The following is a 15760-nucleotide window of genomic DNA, read 5'->3' as shown; positions in this document are numbered from 1 at the left end:
CGCCTGCGTTGTGCAACCCAAATGGCATGCACGTGTAGCAGTACACTCTACATGGGGTCAGGAAAGCCGTTTTTTCCACGTCTTCTACCGCCATCTTGATCTGGTGATAGCCTGAGAAGGCATCTAGGAAGCACAATAGGTCACACTCTATAGTAGAGTCGACTATCTGGTCAATGCGGGGGAGCGGAAATGGATCCTGTGGGCAGGCTTTGTTGAGGTTGGTGAAGTCGACACACATGCGTTCCTTTCCTCCCTTTTTCGGCACAACGACTGGATTAGCAAGCCAATCTGGGTAACGGACCTCACGGATAACTCCTGCCGCTTCTAGCTTCCGGGTCTCCTGAATGATGAAAGCTTGTTTCTCAGTGGACTGTCGCCTCGCCTTCTGCTTCACGGGGCGCACGTTGGGGCACACGTTAAGGTGATGCTCAATCACACCCCTCGGGACCCCTGCTAACTGATCAAGTTCCCATGCGAACACGTTCTTGTTCGCACGCAGGAACCTCACCAGGGCCTTCTCCTGCTCGGGCTCGAGGTTGGCTCCTATGGTGAAGGTAGCGTCAGTGGACCCGTCCTCGTCGACCGGTACCTACTTGGTTTCTGCCTTGTCTTGGGTGAACAGCTGCTTCTTTTTAGCCGGTGCAGCCCCCTTGGGCTCAAGGGCGTCGATGCTGGTGGGCTGCGCCACCGCGGCCGCCCTGAAGGCAAGCTTGAGCACCTGCAGCTCATCCCTTGTGTCTCCTGACACGGTAAGGACGCCGCTGCTTCCGGGCATCTTCATGAGGTTGTACGTCGGGTGAGTTGCTGCCATGAACCGGGCCAAGGCCGGATAGCGGAGGATGGCGTTGTAGGGGAGGCCGATCGGGGCGATGTCAAAGTCGATCAGCTCTGTGTGAAAGTTGCCATGGGTGCCGAAGGTCACCGGGAGGCGGATTTGTCCCAAGGCGGCGGTGGAACCGACTCCGACACCCGAGAAAGGCCTGCTAGGCAGAAGCCAGTCTAGCGACACGTGGAGGAGGCTGAAGGCCTCCACCGAGAGCATGTTGAGGCCGGCACCGCCGTCAATGAGGGTCCTAGTGACGGCCACCTGGCAGATGGTGGAGGTGCACAGCATCGGGAGCGCGCCCGAACCGATGGGGTTGATGGGGTGATCATCCGAGTCGAAGGTTAGATTGGCCTCGGGCGCCACCCAGCCCGGGGGGGCTTCTTGACGCTTGGAAGCAGTGCTGATCCAGCGGGTGAACGACTTGACGTGGCGGCTCGAGGGTGGTGCCTGTGAGCCACCCAGGAGAGCTGCGATGACGGGCGGCACTGGTGCGGCATAACGGGCGAGGAAGAGGTCGCACAGCTCCTCCCAGGAGGTCCCAGAAGCCATCGGCAGGTGGAGGAGCCATGCGCGCGGGTCACCGGCGAGGGCCATGGGGAACCAGTTGGCCATCACTCGGTCGTCGCCCTCGGCTTTGAGGACGGCCTCCTCATACGCCAGCAGGAAAACCAGCGGATCCGTCACGCCGTTGTAGCGCGGCGGCATCTCAGGCTTGAATTTGTGCAGCCACTGCACCTGTCGCAAAGGTGGGGGCCAAGGCTCGGAGCCCCCCGGCCCCAGTGCCGACATCGGTTGCCGGACCGGGCGGCATGTTGTCCGCCATGGGGGCGAAACGCGATGTTGGTGGAGAGCGGGTCGTCGAGAGGGAGAACTCCGGCGCACCCCTACCTAGCGCGCCAAATGTTGGATTTCGGGTTCTGGCAGACCCTTAAGGTTCGAACTCTGGGGTGCGCACGGTGATCTTTCCACTACCGACTCGCGCTTCTATGGCTCGCAAGAAATCTAGGCTGGAAAGAAGAACACACAGAGGACACGAGATTTATACTGGTTCGGGCCACCGATGTGGTGTAATACCCTACTCCAGTGTGTGGTGTGGTGGATTGCCTCAGGGGCTGATGATGAACAATACAGGGGGAAGAACGGCCTCGCGAGAGGTGTTCTTGAGCTGGTGTGGTATGTTCTACTTGGTCCGGGATCCCCTTCCCTCTATGGTGGCTAGTCCTACTTATAGAGGCCTTGGTCCTCTTCCCAAAATGTGAGCGGGAAGGGCGCCAACAATTGGCCATTTTGAAGGGGAACATCCAGTACAAGTTATCCTGACCAAAGGTGGTCTTCGGCTACCAAAAGCACTGGTGATGACGCCGTCTTGGGCTCCACAATGACCTCCGTCCTGCCGCTCTACTGGTCTTGGTCTCGTTGCACCGGAATGGTAGCCTTTGCCCGATGCCTTGGACTGTGCTTGTTCCCTTTGCATCGAAGGGGAAACAAGGACACTACACAGGCCGGTGCCCGCCTGGTGCCCGCCTGATCTCGATCGTCATGGCTAGCGTCACGGGCTCCTCGCGAGGTGCCCCTGCCTTGATCTCTCCGCCTCCTCGCGAGCCTGCCTGATGAGGCTGCTCCTGAGGAAGCTTCCTGTCGTCTGCCCCGCAGGGCTTGGTCCCTCACGAGGGACTTGAGTTTGAGCCGATGAAGCTGGCCGCACTGGGCCCCCACTCGAGCCACGCCGCAGGCTGCAGGCACGCAAGTCTAGGGACCCCCGTTCCCAGAACGCCGAGACAATGCTGTTATATATAGCGGCAACACACCAAGTTCTAAGCGCAGTGCTCGTCGTCGAATGACAGACGGACAGACATAAGTTCCTGCTTCAAAAGCCGGTATACTACGTATCCACCGTCCTCACTCCATGCAAATCACGGTACCCACATTATCAAAAGATAGCATACGCGGTCTTCATGGCATCCCGGAAACTACGACACTACTTCCAAGAGTGTTCAATTATGGTGGCCTCCGAAGTACCACTCAACGACATAATAAATAACCGCGATGCCACGGGCTGGATTGCCAAATGGGCTATCGAACTCCTCCCATTCGACATATAAACCACAGCGAGCCATTAAGTCGCAAGTACTGGCTGATTTCGTCGCCGAATGGACGGAAGCCGAACTCCCTAAAGAGTACGGCGCGTACTCCAATTGGATCATGCACTTTGACGGCTCTAAGATGCTGGCTGGTCTGGGGGCAGGCGTCATCCTGACATCCCCCACCGTAGATACAGTCCAATATGTACTCCAAATATTATACACAGACTCCAACAATGCAGCAGAATATGAGGCCCTGTTGCATGGTCTCCCGATGGCAGTCTCCATGGGCATCCAATGCCTACAGGTGCGTGGGGATTCGAACCTCGCAATATCTCAAATAAATGGAGACTTTGACGCCAAGGACCCAAAAATGGCGGCTTACCGCAATGCCGTCCTCAAAATGCTAGCTCGGTTCGAGGGGCTTGAATTCCACCATGTGGCCCGGGAAAACAATCAAGCGGTGGATATCCTCGCCCGCATCGGTGCTAAGCGCGACCCTGTCCCACCTAACATCTTCTTGGAAAGGCTGTTTAAGCCATCCGTGGTATGGGAAGGAGAGACCGGCAACAACAGTCCAGACCTGACCACAACGCCAGATACCGAACACTCCGACGTAATCGGAGGCTCTGCCACTGAAATAACGCCTTCGGCCCACATGATTATGGCTATCATTGCCCCATGGACAGAACCCTTCTTGGCTTACCTAACTAGGCAAGAACTCCCTGATGACCCAAATGAGGCACATTGCATTGTGCGGCGGTCTAAAGCCTACAAGGTCCACGAGGGAGAGCTTTATAAGAAAAGTGTTACTGGAGTACTTCAAAGGTGCATCTCTGAAGAGGAAGGACGACAGCTTTTGGCAGAAATTCATGCTGGACTTGGCGGCCACCACGCCGCAGCTCGGGCCCTTGTAATCAAGGCCTTCCGTACAGGTTTTTACTGGCCGACGGACCGAGCAGACGCACATGACCTCGTTCAACGTTGCGTCGGTTGCCAGCTTTTTGCAAACCAAAGCCATATGGCACCTACCGCTCTCCAAACAATCCCCATCACTTGGCCCTTTGCGGTCTGGGGGCTTGACATGGTCGGACCCCTTAAAGGGGGAAGCCACAAGAAAAAAATACCTATTGGTCATGGTGGATAAATTCACCAAATGGATAGAAGCCAAACCAGTTAAAACGGCCGAGTCTGGACCAGTGATAGACTTCATATCCGGGGTTGTACACTGTTACGGCGTCCCCCACAACATCATCACCGACAACGGCTCGAACTTTACAGCCGAAGATGTAAAAACTTGGTGTAGCAAAATGGACATTAAGCTCGATTATGCCTCTGTCTATCACCCACAAACTAACGGTCAGGTCGAGCGAGCAAATGGTCTTATCATGAGCGGCATTAAACCCAGATTAGTGCGATCCTTGAAGGAATCAGATACGCACTGGGTGGAGGAGCTTGACTCCGTACTATGGGGGTTGCGGACCACGCCGAATCGTACTACCGGATACACACCGTTCTTTATGGTGTACAGCGCAGAGGCGGTACTGCCGTGCGACATTATTCATGACTCACCTCGAGTGCGCATGTATGAAGAGAAAGAAGCCGATCTTGATCAGCAGGACAGTTTGGACGCCCTGGAGGAGGAGCGTGATGTGGCAAAAGCCCGCTGCGCATTCTATCGGCAACAGGCTCGGTGATATCAAAGCAGAGAAGTACGGGCCAAAACTTATAACATTGGCGAACTCGTTCTACGCCTACCGGAGAAGAAAAAGGACAAGCTCAAGCCCAAATGGGAAGGTCCCTTCGTTATTGACAAATTTCTGACTGGTGGAGCATACCGTCTGCGGGATGCATCGGACAACCGACTCGAGCCAAACCCATGGAACACAGCCAGACTCCGAAGGTTCTACGCCTAGTGCCGGACCCTGTGTTCGTCTCCTTACCTCCGTAAATTTTTATATATCTGTATTCTTTCTTTTCCTTCTTTCTTTCTTCCCTTTTTCTTCACGGCCTTAAAAGGTTAAAATGTGTCTTGACTACACAATCTTGACACGCTAGGCGTGGTCATTTACCTGGGGGCTTCTTATACAGAAGCTTAATACAACTATGTTCCGGGCTCTATGCCGCCGCACATGTGTTACTTTTCCACATGTACCTTTTCTTCGCCATTATATGCATCGATATGACTTAAGTTTTGGCCAAGATGGGTTGCCTGGCTCTTTTATTTATGCCCTACATTCCCGTTAATTCGGCTAGGGCATAAGGGGAGCACCTCTGCGATTGTTACTATCGGGTCAGCCGGATGTGCACCACAGACTGGGTGAAGCCGAAAGCTAGCGTTCTTAAGGGAATATTCGGTCGATGAACAAAAGATGACTTTAAATTATTGCAATACATGCCCCCAAATGTTAATATCCCACGTCTCTTCTCGCAGTTCGGACATGCACATTAATGCATCCGTACCCAGGGAAAGGAACCCTTAACGGAACTATTCTCCCTGGAAGATGTTTCTTACTATCCATGTAATATAACATAGCTAGTTGGGTACTTGTCTGTTCAAGCACTAATGACCCCTACGCCTGGTTTCCACGCGTACCCCGGTTTTTACATAACTGAGCGCGTATTCGGATACACTCTGGACTGTCGGGTCCGGAGGTCAAAGCGAAAAGGTCCGCCATGACAAATGATTTACAATCCGGCTAGGGACAAAATATGTCACTTGAAGTACACAGTCACTTAGAATGACTAAATTCTCCTTCTATACCATCCAACAGGCTGTCTATCCTACAATCCTGTTGAGAATACTTTGCGGCTAATTTCACCTAGTCATACACCAAACTGACGGAGATCTCTTTCCCATCAGACCCCACAGGTCCGACCTCGGCCATGTGGTTCGGTCAGTCTTGGTATATTGCGTCTTCACCATGGCCCAGGCTTCCCTCGCACCTTGTCGGCAGGCTGATATCTTCCATAATCGGAAGCGCTGCCGCGCTCCCTTGAGCATCTCTACAAGCTCCCCCATGCCTCTTGGTAGGGAGGCGGACGGCCACAAGGCTTGGGCAATGCCCTGCATCACCTGCCGAACTTGTTCGTGCAGTTGTGAGAGCTCTGGCAGAAGATCACCCGTAGACCCGGGCATCTCCTCTGCGGGACGACCCGTCAGCATACCTACAGGAATAACTCTATTAGACGGTTTCTTCGCCGAACTCTATAAAAGTTCGTTCAAGCACTTACTAAAAATTCTGCGTCGAAGCCTCTTATTCTCCTTTATGGAGTCAGCCAGCTGGGCCCGAACGTCTTTCAGTTTAACGCCTAGAGGGGTATTGGCATCTTGGAGATCATTTTTCTCCTGCCTAACCTGCGTCAGCACACACTCGCCAGCCTCTAGCTGTCGTTGAGCATGTTGCTCATCCCCTCGCACGACCTCTGGATTCACTCCGGGGTCATCTGCAGAATCTATTGTTAGATTTTCATACATGTCGAATACTAACCAATACACATCCTTGTTTTCGATAGAAGCAAGTATTACCAGATGGGGCCTTCACGGGCTCCTTCATTCTGGCAACTGCGGCCCGCAACTGGGCTTTGCACTCCTCTAGCTCTTGAGACAACTGGGTATTCTTCTCAGTAAGAGCCTACACAAATAATGATCCTTAAATCAGGTGTGTCAACTATTTCAAGTCTCATGGGCTACTGGTATATATAATTATCAGATTTTCTTAGCCATATATCCTTTATGTACTGGTCCGTGGCTCTGGCAAGACCATTTTTAGCAGCTCGGATGTACGTGTCTCCTGAGTTGAAGGCATCAAATGCCTCTTCGGAGAAACCAGGGTCACGGAGTACGGCCCGGCGGCGCCTGTGATTCATGGCACTCTCCACTTCGGAATCTGTAGCGGACAGCCTATCCGCATCCTCTGTAGGAGGAACATCCAGTGTTGTCCCCACGTTAGCGTCTGCCCCTAAGTCTGGCTCTGGAGTCCGGCTGGTGGAGGCATGGCCGGCAGGCTCTCCGGGCACGGTCCGGCGAGCATTTTTTCTGCCAGGAACCATGGACGTTATTATATTTAAAAGACGACAAACCACGGAGCAGGGTTTTTTCATACCTCTACGACAGCGTCTCAGTCCTGGCCGCCTTCCTTTTAAGCCTATCCGGTTTCGGTGCCCATTGCTGGTGAGTCACTGCGGGTTCGGCATGGCGTCCCGAGGGCCTTCCCTGTAGGGCACCATATGTGTGTGATAGGTGAAGTGCAAAAAAGGGATCCTTCTCGGAAGTTGGGACTCCGGTTTTACTTACGTGCGATGCAGGGAGCAGGCCCAGATAATCGGCTATGATAGCCACCAAGGCACCGTCGCAGCTCAACTGATAGAACGTCCTGTCGATGAGTTCCACGAATATGTCCAGATCTTCTTCGAGTCTGGGGTCGAGGGCCCGGTCAGGGTCCTCTGGCTGTGGAGACGGGCTATGGACCTCCCTCACGGCTTTTCGCAGTTCCTGCTATGAAATAGCGAGGTAAATACTTATAATGAAGAACGCGGGAAGATCTGGAGTAAAAGGTAGCAGCTCACCTAGTTTGGGGGGTTGTACATGGAGAATCCATCCCGTGTCTTAATGCGGATGAACTCCTCTTCCTCTCCTTTGTATAAATCGGACAGTACTTTCGCTAGAGCGGCGGCGGAGTCTGGACCTTTACGGCCGCAGCGGGTGGCATCGTCTTCTCCATTGAAGTGCCACATGGGTTGCCCCGATACTGAAGTGGCTGCACCCCCCGCATTATACATATTGACACAACCTCGATTATTGTCAGTCCTGATTTGGCCAGCATTTCTATCATGCCCATCAGGTAAAGGACCTCTCTGTTATCTTCCTCCTGGGGGCTCCGAGGACACCAGCTGCGGCGTTTCTTCAAAGGGGCATTATTGAACTCAGGAAGGCCCATCCGAATAGGGTCCAGAAGGGGGACGTCCTCCATATAAAACCACTCCGAAGGCCAGTCTTCGGATGTCTTCTTCGGGGTACCGGACAGGTATCCAGTCCCGGCGATGCGCCATATTTCAGCTCCGCCTACTTGATATATTGACTCCTTCTGTGTGCGGAGTACGAGGAAGAATCGCCTTTTCCATAGCTCGAAATGAGCTTCGCAGCCTAGAAACAACTCGCAAAATGTGACGTAGCCAGCGATGTGCAATATGGAGGCGGGAGTAAAGTTATGCAGCTGGAGGCCGTAGAACTCCAGGAGCCCGCGGAGGAACGGATGGATTGGAAATCCGAGTCCCCTCAATAGGTAAGGGACAAGGCATGCTCGTTCCCCCATGGACGGGTTGGGGAAGCTCTCCACTTGCTCCCTGCATTTATAAGTGGCTAGTCCGGCTCGGACGGGGACCATATACGTAGGAGGGAGAAACCCCTGGGTCTGTAACTCTACTAATTGGTTGTGAGGGACGGAACACTTCTCCCAATTGCCTGGCTTAGCGCCACGGGAGCGAGAGGAGGAGCTGTGATGGCCGGCCATGATAGGATGAGCTTTTCCGGGCGCGCTCCGATGGATACTCGCCGGGAGGATGGTGTGATCTGATCTGAGGATCCCTGGCTCTTTAAATAGGTGATTTGCTCATAGGGTTAGGGTGGCAAATGTAAAAATGCCCCGACTTCTCACATTCGCTCGACACGTGGAAGATAGCCATTATTAAAGCGCAGAAGCCGAGGAGTGCCACATTTATGGGAAGCCGGACACTATTCGTACTCAGGATTTGGAGGAGAACCCGCCTTGCAATGCCGAAGACAATCTGCGCGCCGGACTCATCGTCATTGAAGCCTGGTTCGGGGGCTACTGAGGGAGTCCTGGATTAGGGGGTCCTCGGACAGCCGGACTATATGCTTGGGCCGGACTGTTGGATTATGAAGATACAAGATTGAAGACTTTGTCCCGTGTCCGGGTATGTAGATCTCCTCCCTTGTAACCGACTCTGTGTAACCCTAGCCCCCTCCGATGTCTATATAAATCGGAGGATTTAGTCCATAGGACAACAACAATCGTAACCATAGGCTAGCTTCTAGGGTTTAGTCTCTACGATCTCGTGGTAGATCAACTTTTGTAATACTCATATCATCAAGATCAATCAAGCAGGACGTAGGGTATTACCTCCATCGAGAGGGCCCGAACCTGGGTAAACATCGTGTCCCCTGCCTTTTGTTACCATCCACCTTAGACGCACAGTTCGGGACCCCCTACCCGAGATCCGCCGGTTTTGACCCCGACAGCGCCCCCAACAAGCCCCAAGGCCTTTTTTAGCGCTGGCGCATGCCCCTAGGAGCCCATTTTTCGCCGGTTAGGCCTGAAACTGGCGCCGATGGACCCAGGCCGAACCTGGCGCGCTGGGGGCGCCCGGGGGCGCCGGAGCAATCGTTTTGGCGCGAAAGAATGGCGGGCCCACCGAGTCAGCGACCCCCGCGCCTCGTCGTCCTCGTCACCTCGTTTTCCCGTGGGGAATCAATGCCAAGGCTGCCGCCGGTCAGCCTTCCATTTATTCCTCACAGGTGGCGTAGTGCGGCGACGCGCCCCCTCCTGCCATGCATACACACTCTGCCTGTCGGAGGAGGAGCAGGCCCTCCCAGAGTACGATGCCGAAAACCATGAGTCGTGGGCGGCCTACTTCGAACGCCGGCAGGCGGAGCGGCTCGCCTCCATCAGCAACGCGCCGGTGGTAAGGGGGCGCAAGAACAGCGACCGCCGCCGCCTGTGGTGGGGCGCCCCCGACCACACACTCCACGCCATCCTCGAGTACCTCGAGGGCGGCAACGATCCATCGCTCGAATACTCGGCGGCCCTGGCACCCCGCCGGAGTGGCGGCCCGTGGCTGCCGAGGCGAATGTTGGGCGGGTCCTCCTCCTCCTCCCACTCCTCCGGGTCGCCGGCGCCCATCAGCATCAAGGCAGAGCCCGTGGAAACACCGCTCGGTCAGCGCACCCATGGCGCCACCCTCACCATCAACGAGGGTGCAGTGCCTCCTCAGCTCCTACGTCCCGCCTCATCAAGCCCAAGACGGATCCGGGGCTCGCCCCCGTGAAGAGCGAGCACGCTGACATGACCGCACTCGACGAAGAGGCCGCCCTAAAGTGGGCGCGGGAGGATAGGGCGCAGCTGGAAATGGAGCGCCAGCGCCGTGCCCTAGAGCAGATCGCTGCATGGCGCCGTGACCGCAATGAGGGAGACGTCGTTGTCCTCGAGGACAGCGACGACGAGGCGCCGCCACCGGCCAAACCAGTCCGCCAGGGCGACCCCGGGCAGGGGTCCAGCAGGGATGGCCATATGAAGGAGGAGGACGACGACGGCGACTACGCCGCCTTCAACAAGTTCTTTTTAGTAGATTTTATGTTTTCTATATGTAAAAAAACAGTGGAACGCCTAAATATCGCCGAATCTATGTCGTGTTTGCCGAATTTTGGCCGAATGTCTTTTTAAAAATATTTACAAAAAGAGCGTCTGGAGGCGACCTGGGGCGGCGGCTGAGAACCCAATCACCCACACGCCGAAAATATCGCCGGTTCGCCCTCAAGCGGCATTTTTTCTAGCTCTTGGGGGGGGGGGGGCTGGAGATGCTCTTAGTCACCTAAAATTAAAAATCACATAAATTCAATATTATACTCCCTCCATTTTTTGTTTGCTAACACAGTATAGACACAGACGCTCATAATTACACACATACACTCACCCCATGAATGCACGTATGCGCACTCTACCCCTATAAGCATCTCTGAAACTGAGCCGACACATTATTTTGAGATTGGCGAAGTCACCAGAGACATATTCGTAGTCGACGGAAATGTCTCCTCCCACTGAACGCACATTGCAGAAAGCATTGTTAAGGAAACCGTTAACTGATAGCTGCTCGGTTGATTGGCGAGTAGGGGATCAATAGGCTGCTTTATCAGTTTATTGGCTACTCGATGACCCTACAAGTAGGGATTAATCGGCAAGTTAATTCATTAATCAGACGAATTCGTGAACTGGGCGAACGACCTGAAATAAATCCAGAAATTCTATTATAGTATGGATGAATAAACAAACGAAATAAATATAACTTAGGGAGTGTTTGTTTTCAAGGACTTTTTTGTGTAGGGACTAGAAAAAGTTCCTCTTAGAGACTTTTTTATCAAACAAGAGAGACTTTTTAGGGACTAAACTAGGCATTTGGAACTAAATGAAGAAGACTCTCAAGAAGAGTCTTTTTGGGATTTTTTGGTCCTTTTCCAACAATACCCCTCCATGCACCCATTGGCCCACCACCCCATGGTGTTGTTTGATTGTTATTTTTCTATATATTAGGGGCAACATGGTCATTTAATAACCTCTAGGAAGGGATTAGGGATTTTTTAGTCTCTGGAAACAAACAGGGATGGACTTTTTAGGGACAAGGATCTTTTTAGTTGGGACTAGAAAAAGTATTAGGACTAGAGAACCAAACACCACCTTAGATCTAGACATCTAATTTTAGAATTGAACAACTAATAATTAATTAAAATAATATTGCAGCCGAAGGAGCTGTGCCAGGACATATGCAATTACCTATCGCACAAACAGACAATCACGTGTTTTCGCTGCTTCCAATTTTCACCACACATGAATACATCAGACATTCACGGCAATTTAGTTACACTTTGCACGTTTGCACGCAATGTGTAACTCACGTTAAACACAACAACCAGTTTCCTTCACACATTGCTCATATTTCCCACCGTAACTGGAAGAAAAAATTAGAGAGGTGCCTGATCAGGCTTGCAAAACCTCTACGCAACTGAATCAGGTTTTTCTTGTTCTACTTTTTTGACGGTATACAACAAGAGTTGTGTTTTCTGGTGACATTACATTTCTTAAAGATTTTGGGGATCTTAGATAGAATTAGGTTAGCCAACATACAACGACCAAAATTCAAAAATCATACATCAACCAAGGCCTGCAGGTGACAGGACTAGAGCACACGCGCACAGTAGGCCAGTAGCAGTGCAACATGTTTATTACATCATCAAGGCTCGATCATTACTAACTATTCCTAACCATTTTCTCAAAAAAATTGAAAATAACGATATAATAAGGCAAACTAGTTCTCAAAAAGAAAAGAAAGATCAGGCAACCAGAGTTGTTTTAAATCCATTCATGCCATCTAAGTAAGCAATGCCAAAATACATAGGTGTTTTGTTCAGTTGCATCTATGATGTGAACTAAGTGTAGATCAGATGCTTATATCACTTGTGGTGGAACCAACACCCCAGGATTTAAATCGTAGAGTTGACACTAGTTCTTGTATTTTCTAGAATAGCATCTATGATGCGAATGGGAACCCGCATGGCCCAACGATATTTTTTATATACTTTTTCAGTTGTACTTCTAAATACTGTTGCTCAGATGGTTAGGTCCATTATGATGCAACCACTCATCATAGTTCAAGTCTTAAACTTCACACTGCTGCTTGTTGGACACATTTTAGGCTTTTCGATGATTTTTGTTCGGTGGGGAGGCGATGTTTCTATCACCTACGAAGATATCTATGATGACTTTGTCAATCTTAAGATATTGTGTTGGCTCAGTATCTCGAAGGTGCTCATAGATATAAGATATGCGTGCGTTCATAAGATGAGTGTATGTGCATGTATGTGAGCATCTGTGTTGTATTCTGCTATTTTTCAATTTTTGGCATGGTAATATGTGTCTCATTTATATATCATAAGAATCATAGTACAAGTCACGTATAAACCGACCTGACAAAGTTGAAAAGACAACCGAGTGCTAGCCTTTGCACAAAGAAACACCAACCAAGAAGTAAAGATACAAACAAAACCGAAGAATCCTACCGAAGAATCCTGTGAGCTTAACACCAACGTCCGCCACCTGCCTCAGGCACCACCATAGTAGCCACCAAAAGAAAAAAATGTCAGGTCACCTCCATACTCAACCTCGATGCGGCTCCATCGCTAATATGCAGCTTTACGAACCTTTAAGGTGGCTCACAAGAGGCGAAACCATTATCGTTAAACGAATCAGACCGGGGCAACATTCCGGACACGCTATTGAACTCTAGATCTGACACCCCCACATGAATAAGACGTTAGAGGAGAAAACCATATCTACCATTCACAAATCACAAACCCAGCACACGATCCACCATCTTTCAGATGCCGTCGATGCAGACCATAATTTGCACCGGCTCATGGACTACCTCCTAAACTCCGAGCCGACGCTGGAGTCAACGCCATCGCAATGGCGGAGCCCGAGGAAACATGTCCACCACGAAGATCCTACCGTTACACCATCCTTATTTAAACAGACTGATTTCCAAATACATCCCTAATCATAGGACCGCTCGCCTTGTCGGAGTAGGATCTAAAAAACTCTATTCAATACCGCCATCGCCACCATCGAAATAAAAATGATGAACAACATAAAAAGCTAAACTACAAGAGCCTAAAAGGATCCACACACCTTGGTTCGACAACCCCGCTCACCACCGGAGGCCGGCGGCGGAGGTAAGTCCCTGGCGGCGAAAGGCAAGATCTCCTTTTCTTTCTTCTGGCATCTATGATAATTCATGCTTGCATGAATTCCAGAACCGTACGTACGAAGACAGGCCGGTACAAGTCGAATAACATCGTTAGTAGAGAGTTTCGAACCGCAACTTCTTCACACGAGAAGCCACTTTTATTTGTCTGTTCTCTGCTCTACGCGAGCACATGTCATTCATGCATGTCACCCCCAGTCTGTGTATATCCCTTGTCCTTTTTCTTTACCTTCTTTTATTCGGCTTCTCCAAGACGATGAAATCTTCTTTTATTGAACGTCAATATGTGAGGGACGTCACCTGAGAGAGGACTTCCAGCCAACGTTCGTTCGTGAGGGAGAGGTCCTCCGGCGAACGTTTTCTCCCGTTCGCCAGTGGGGAGGGACATGGCCCAATTGGTCCAAATCCCATTAAAATTATACTCTCTTCGTTTTTAAATATTTGTCTTTTTAGAAATTTCAATAAATGACTGCATACGAAGTAAAATGAGTGAATCTACACTCTAAAATATGTTTATATGCATCTGTATGTGGTAGTTCATTTGAACTCTCTAAAATAACAAATATTTAGGAACGGAGGAAGTATTTTATAAGGACATGCCATGAACAAAAAAAAATCAGAAAAAGTGGTAGTAAGAAAAAAAATGCCATCCTCTCAAACTGAAAATATCACCCTCTTAAAAATAATAAAATATCACCTCTCAAAATAAAAAGATGTCATCCTCGCTTTTAAAAAATGCCTTCATCACTATAATAAAAAATGTCATCCTATTATAAAAATGGATGCTCATATAAATAAAACGGTTATCCTCTAATAAACAGAACTGCCATCCTTCAGTAATTAAATACCATCCTCTTTTAAAAATGTCATGTTATTAATAATAAAAATGTCATACTCTTACAACAAAAACTGCCATGTTAATTTTTTTTAGTAAAATTTCCATGTACCTTACTGAAAAAACAACCTCTTAACAAAAAATAAAAAACTGCCATGTTAATTTTTTTAGTAAAATTGCTATGTACCTAATTGAAAAAACAACCTCTTAACAAAAAATAAAAACTGTCATGTTAATTTGAAAAAAGGGGGCAACTGGGATTCAATCCCAGCCCCCCCTGATGTAGACTCGGGAACATAACCAATTGGTTTGGTGATGGGGTTTTGAAAAAGACATGGTTCGCTAGCTTTTGTGCCACAACGAACATTTTCGAAAGTCTGACGTGTCTTCGCTCTTGCCAAGATTCGTGCAACGAAATCTGACGGCAGAAAGAGGCTTCACCTCTTCAACTTTGTGGCGGACGCCTTGGGCGCCATGCTAGACAAAACTCGATCTGCTGGCCACATCAGAGGAGTGGTCGGTAATTTGATCCCAGGAGGTGTGTCACACCTGCAGTATGTGGATGACACTCTTCTCCTTTTTGAGCCGGACGAACATAGTATCGCAACGGTTAAGGCCATTCTACTGTGTTTTGAACTCATGTCTGGACTAAAAATTAACTTCCACAAATGTGAAGTGATGTCCATAGGGATGGACGCGGCCGAAAGTGAGCGGGTGGCCAACTTGCTTAATTGCAAACTTGGGAAGTTCCCACTTACCTATCTCGGCCTCCCGATCGCAGAGAAGAAATGCTCGATTGATGATTGAGAACCTCTCAACACTAAGGTGGCGGACCGGGTTTGTCCGTGGAGAGGTCGATTTATGTCTTCAGGGGCAAGACTAATCCTTACTAACTCCAGCCTCTCGTCCCTACCCATGTTTGCCATGAGTATGTTCTTGATGGCTGATGGGGTCCACACAAAAATGGACACCCTGCGGGCACGTTTCTTTTGGGAAGGAGCGGGCCCTAAACGGAAATACCACATGGTTAAGTGGCAAGCCGTCTGTAGACCTAAAGCTCAGGGGGGGCCTTGGGATCATCAACTCTAAGCTGATGAACATTGCGCTTATGTGCAGGTGGGTCTGGAAGCTGTCCCAGGGAGGGACCAGCCTCTGGGTTGACCTCCTTCGGGCCAAGTATTTCCCGCATGGGAATTTCTTTGAGGCAACACCTCACGGGTCCCCTTTCTGGACCTCTATCCAATCCCTCAAACCATACTTCGCCAGGGGTGCGAGGTTCACTGTTAATAACGGCCGCTCCACGCGTTTTTGGCATGACGTTTGGATAGGCCAGCATCCTCTTTGGTCGGAGTTTACCCATCTCTATTCCATCGCGGTTGAGCCCAACCAACTGGTTGCTTCGGCTCTTAGTGCCACTCCGCCCCCTATCTACTTCAGAAGGGAGCTTTTGGGGCCGGAGCTGGA

This window comes from Triticum urartu, chromosome 5A (assembly GCF_056163025.1).
Source record: "Triticum urartu cultivar PI428250 chromosome 5A, HENAU_Tu73, whole genome shotgun sequence".
Classification (NCBI taxonomy): Eukaryota; Viridiplantae; Streptophyta; class Magnoliopsida; order Poales; family Poaceae; genus Triticum; species Triticum urartu.
Note: the sequence above shows the minus strand (reverse complement) of the source record.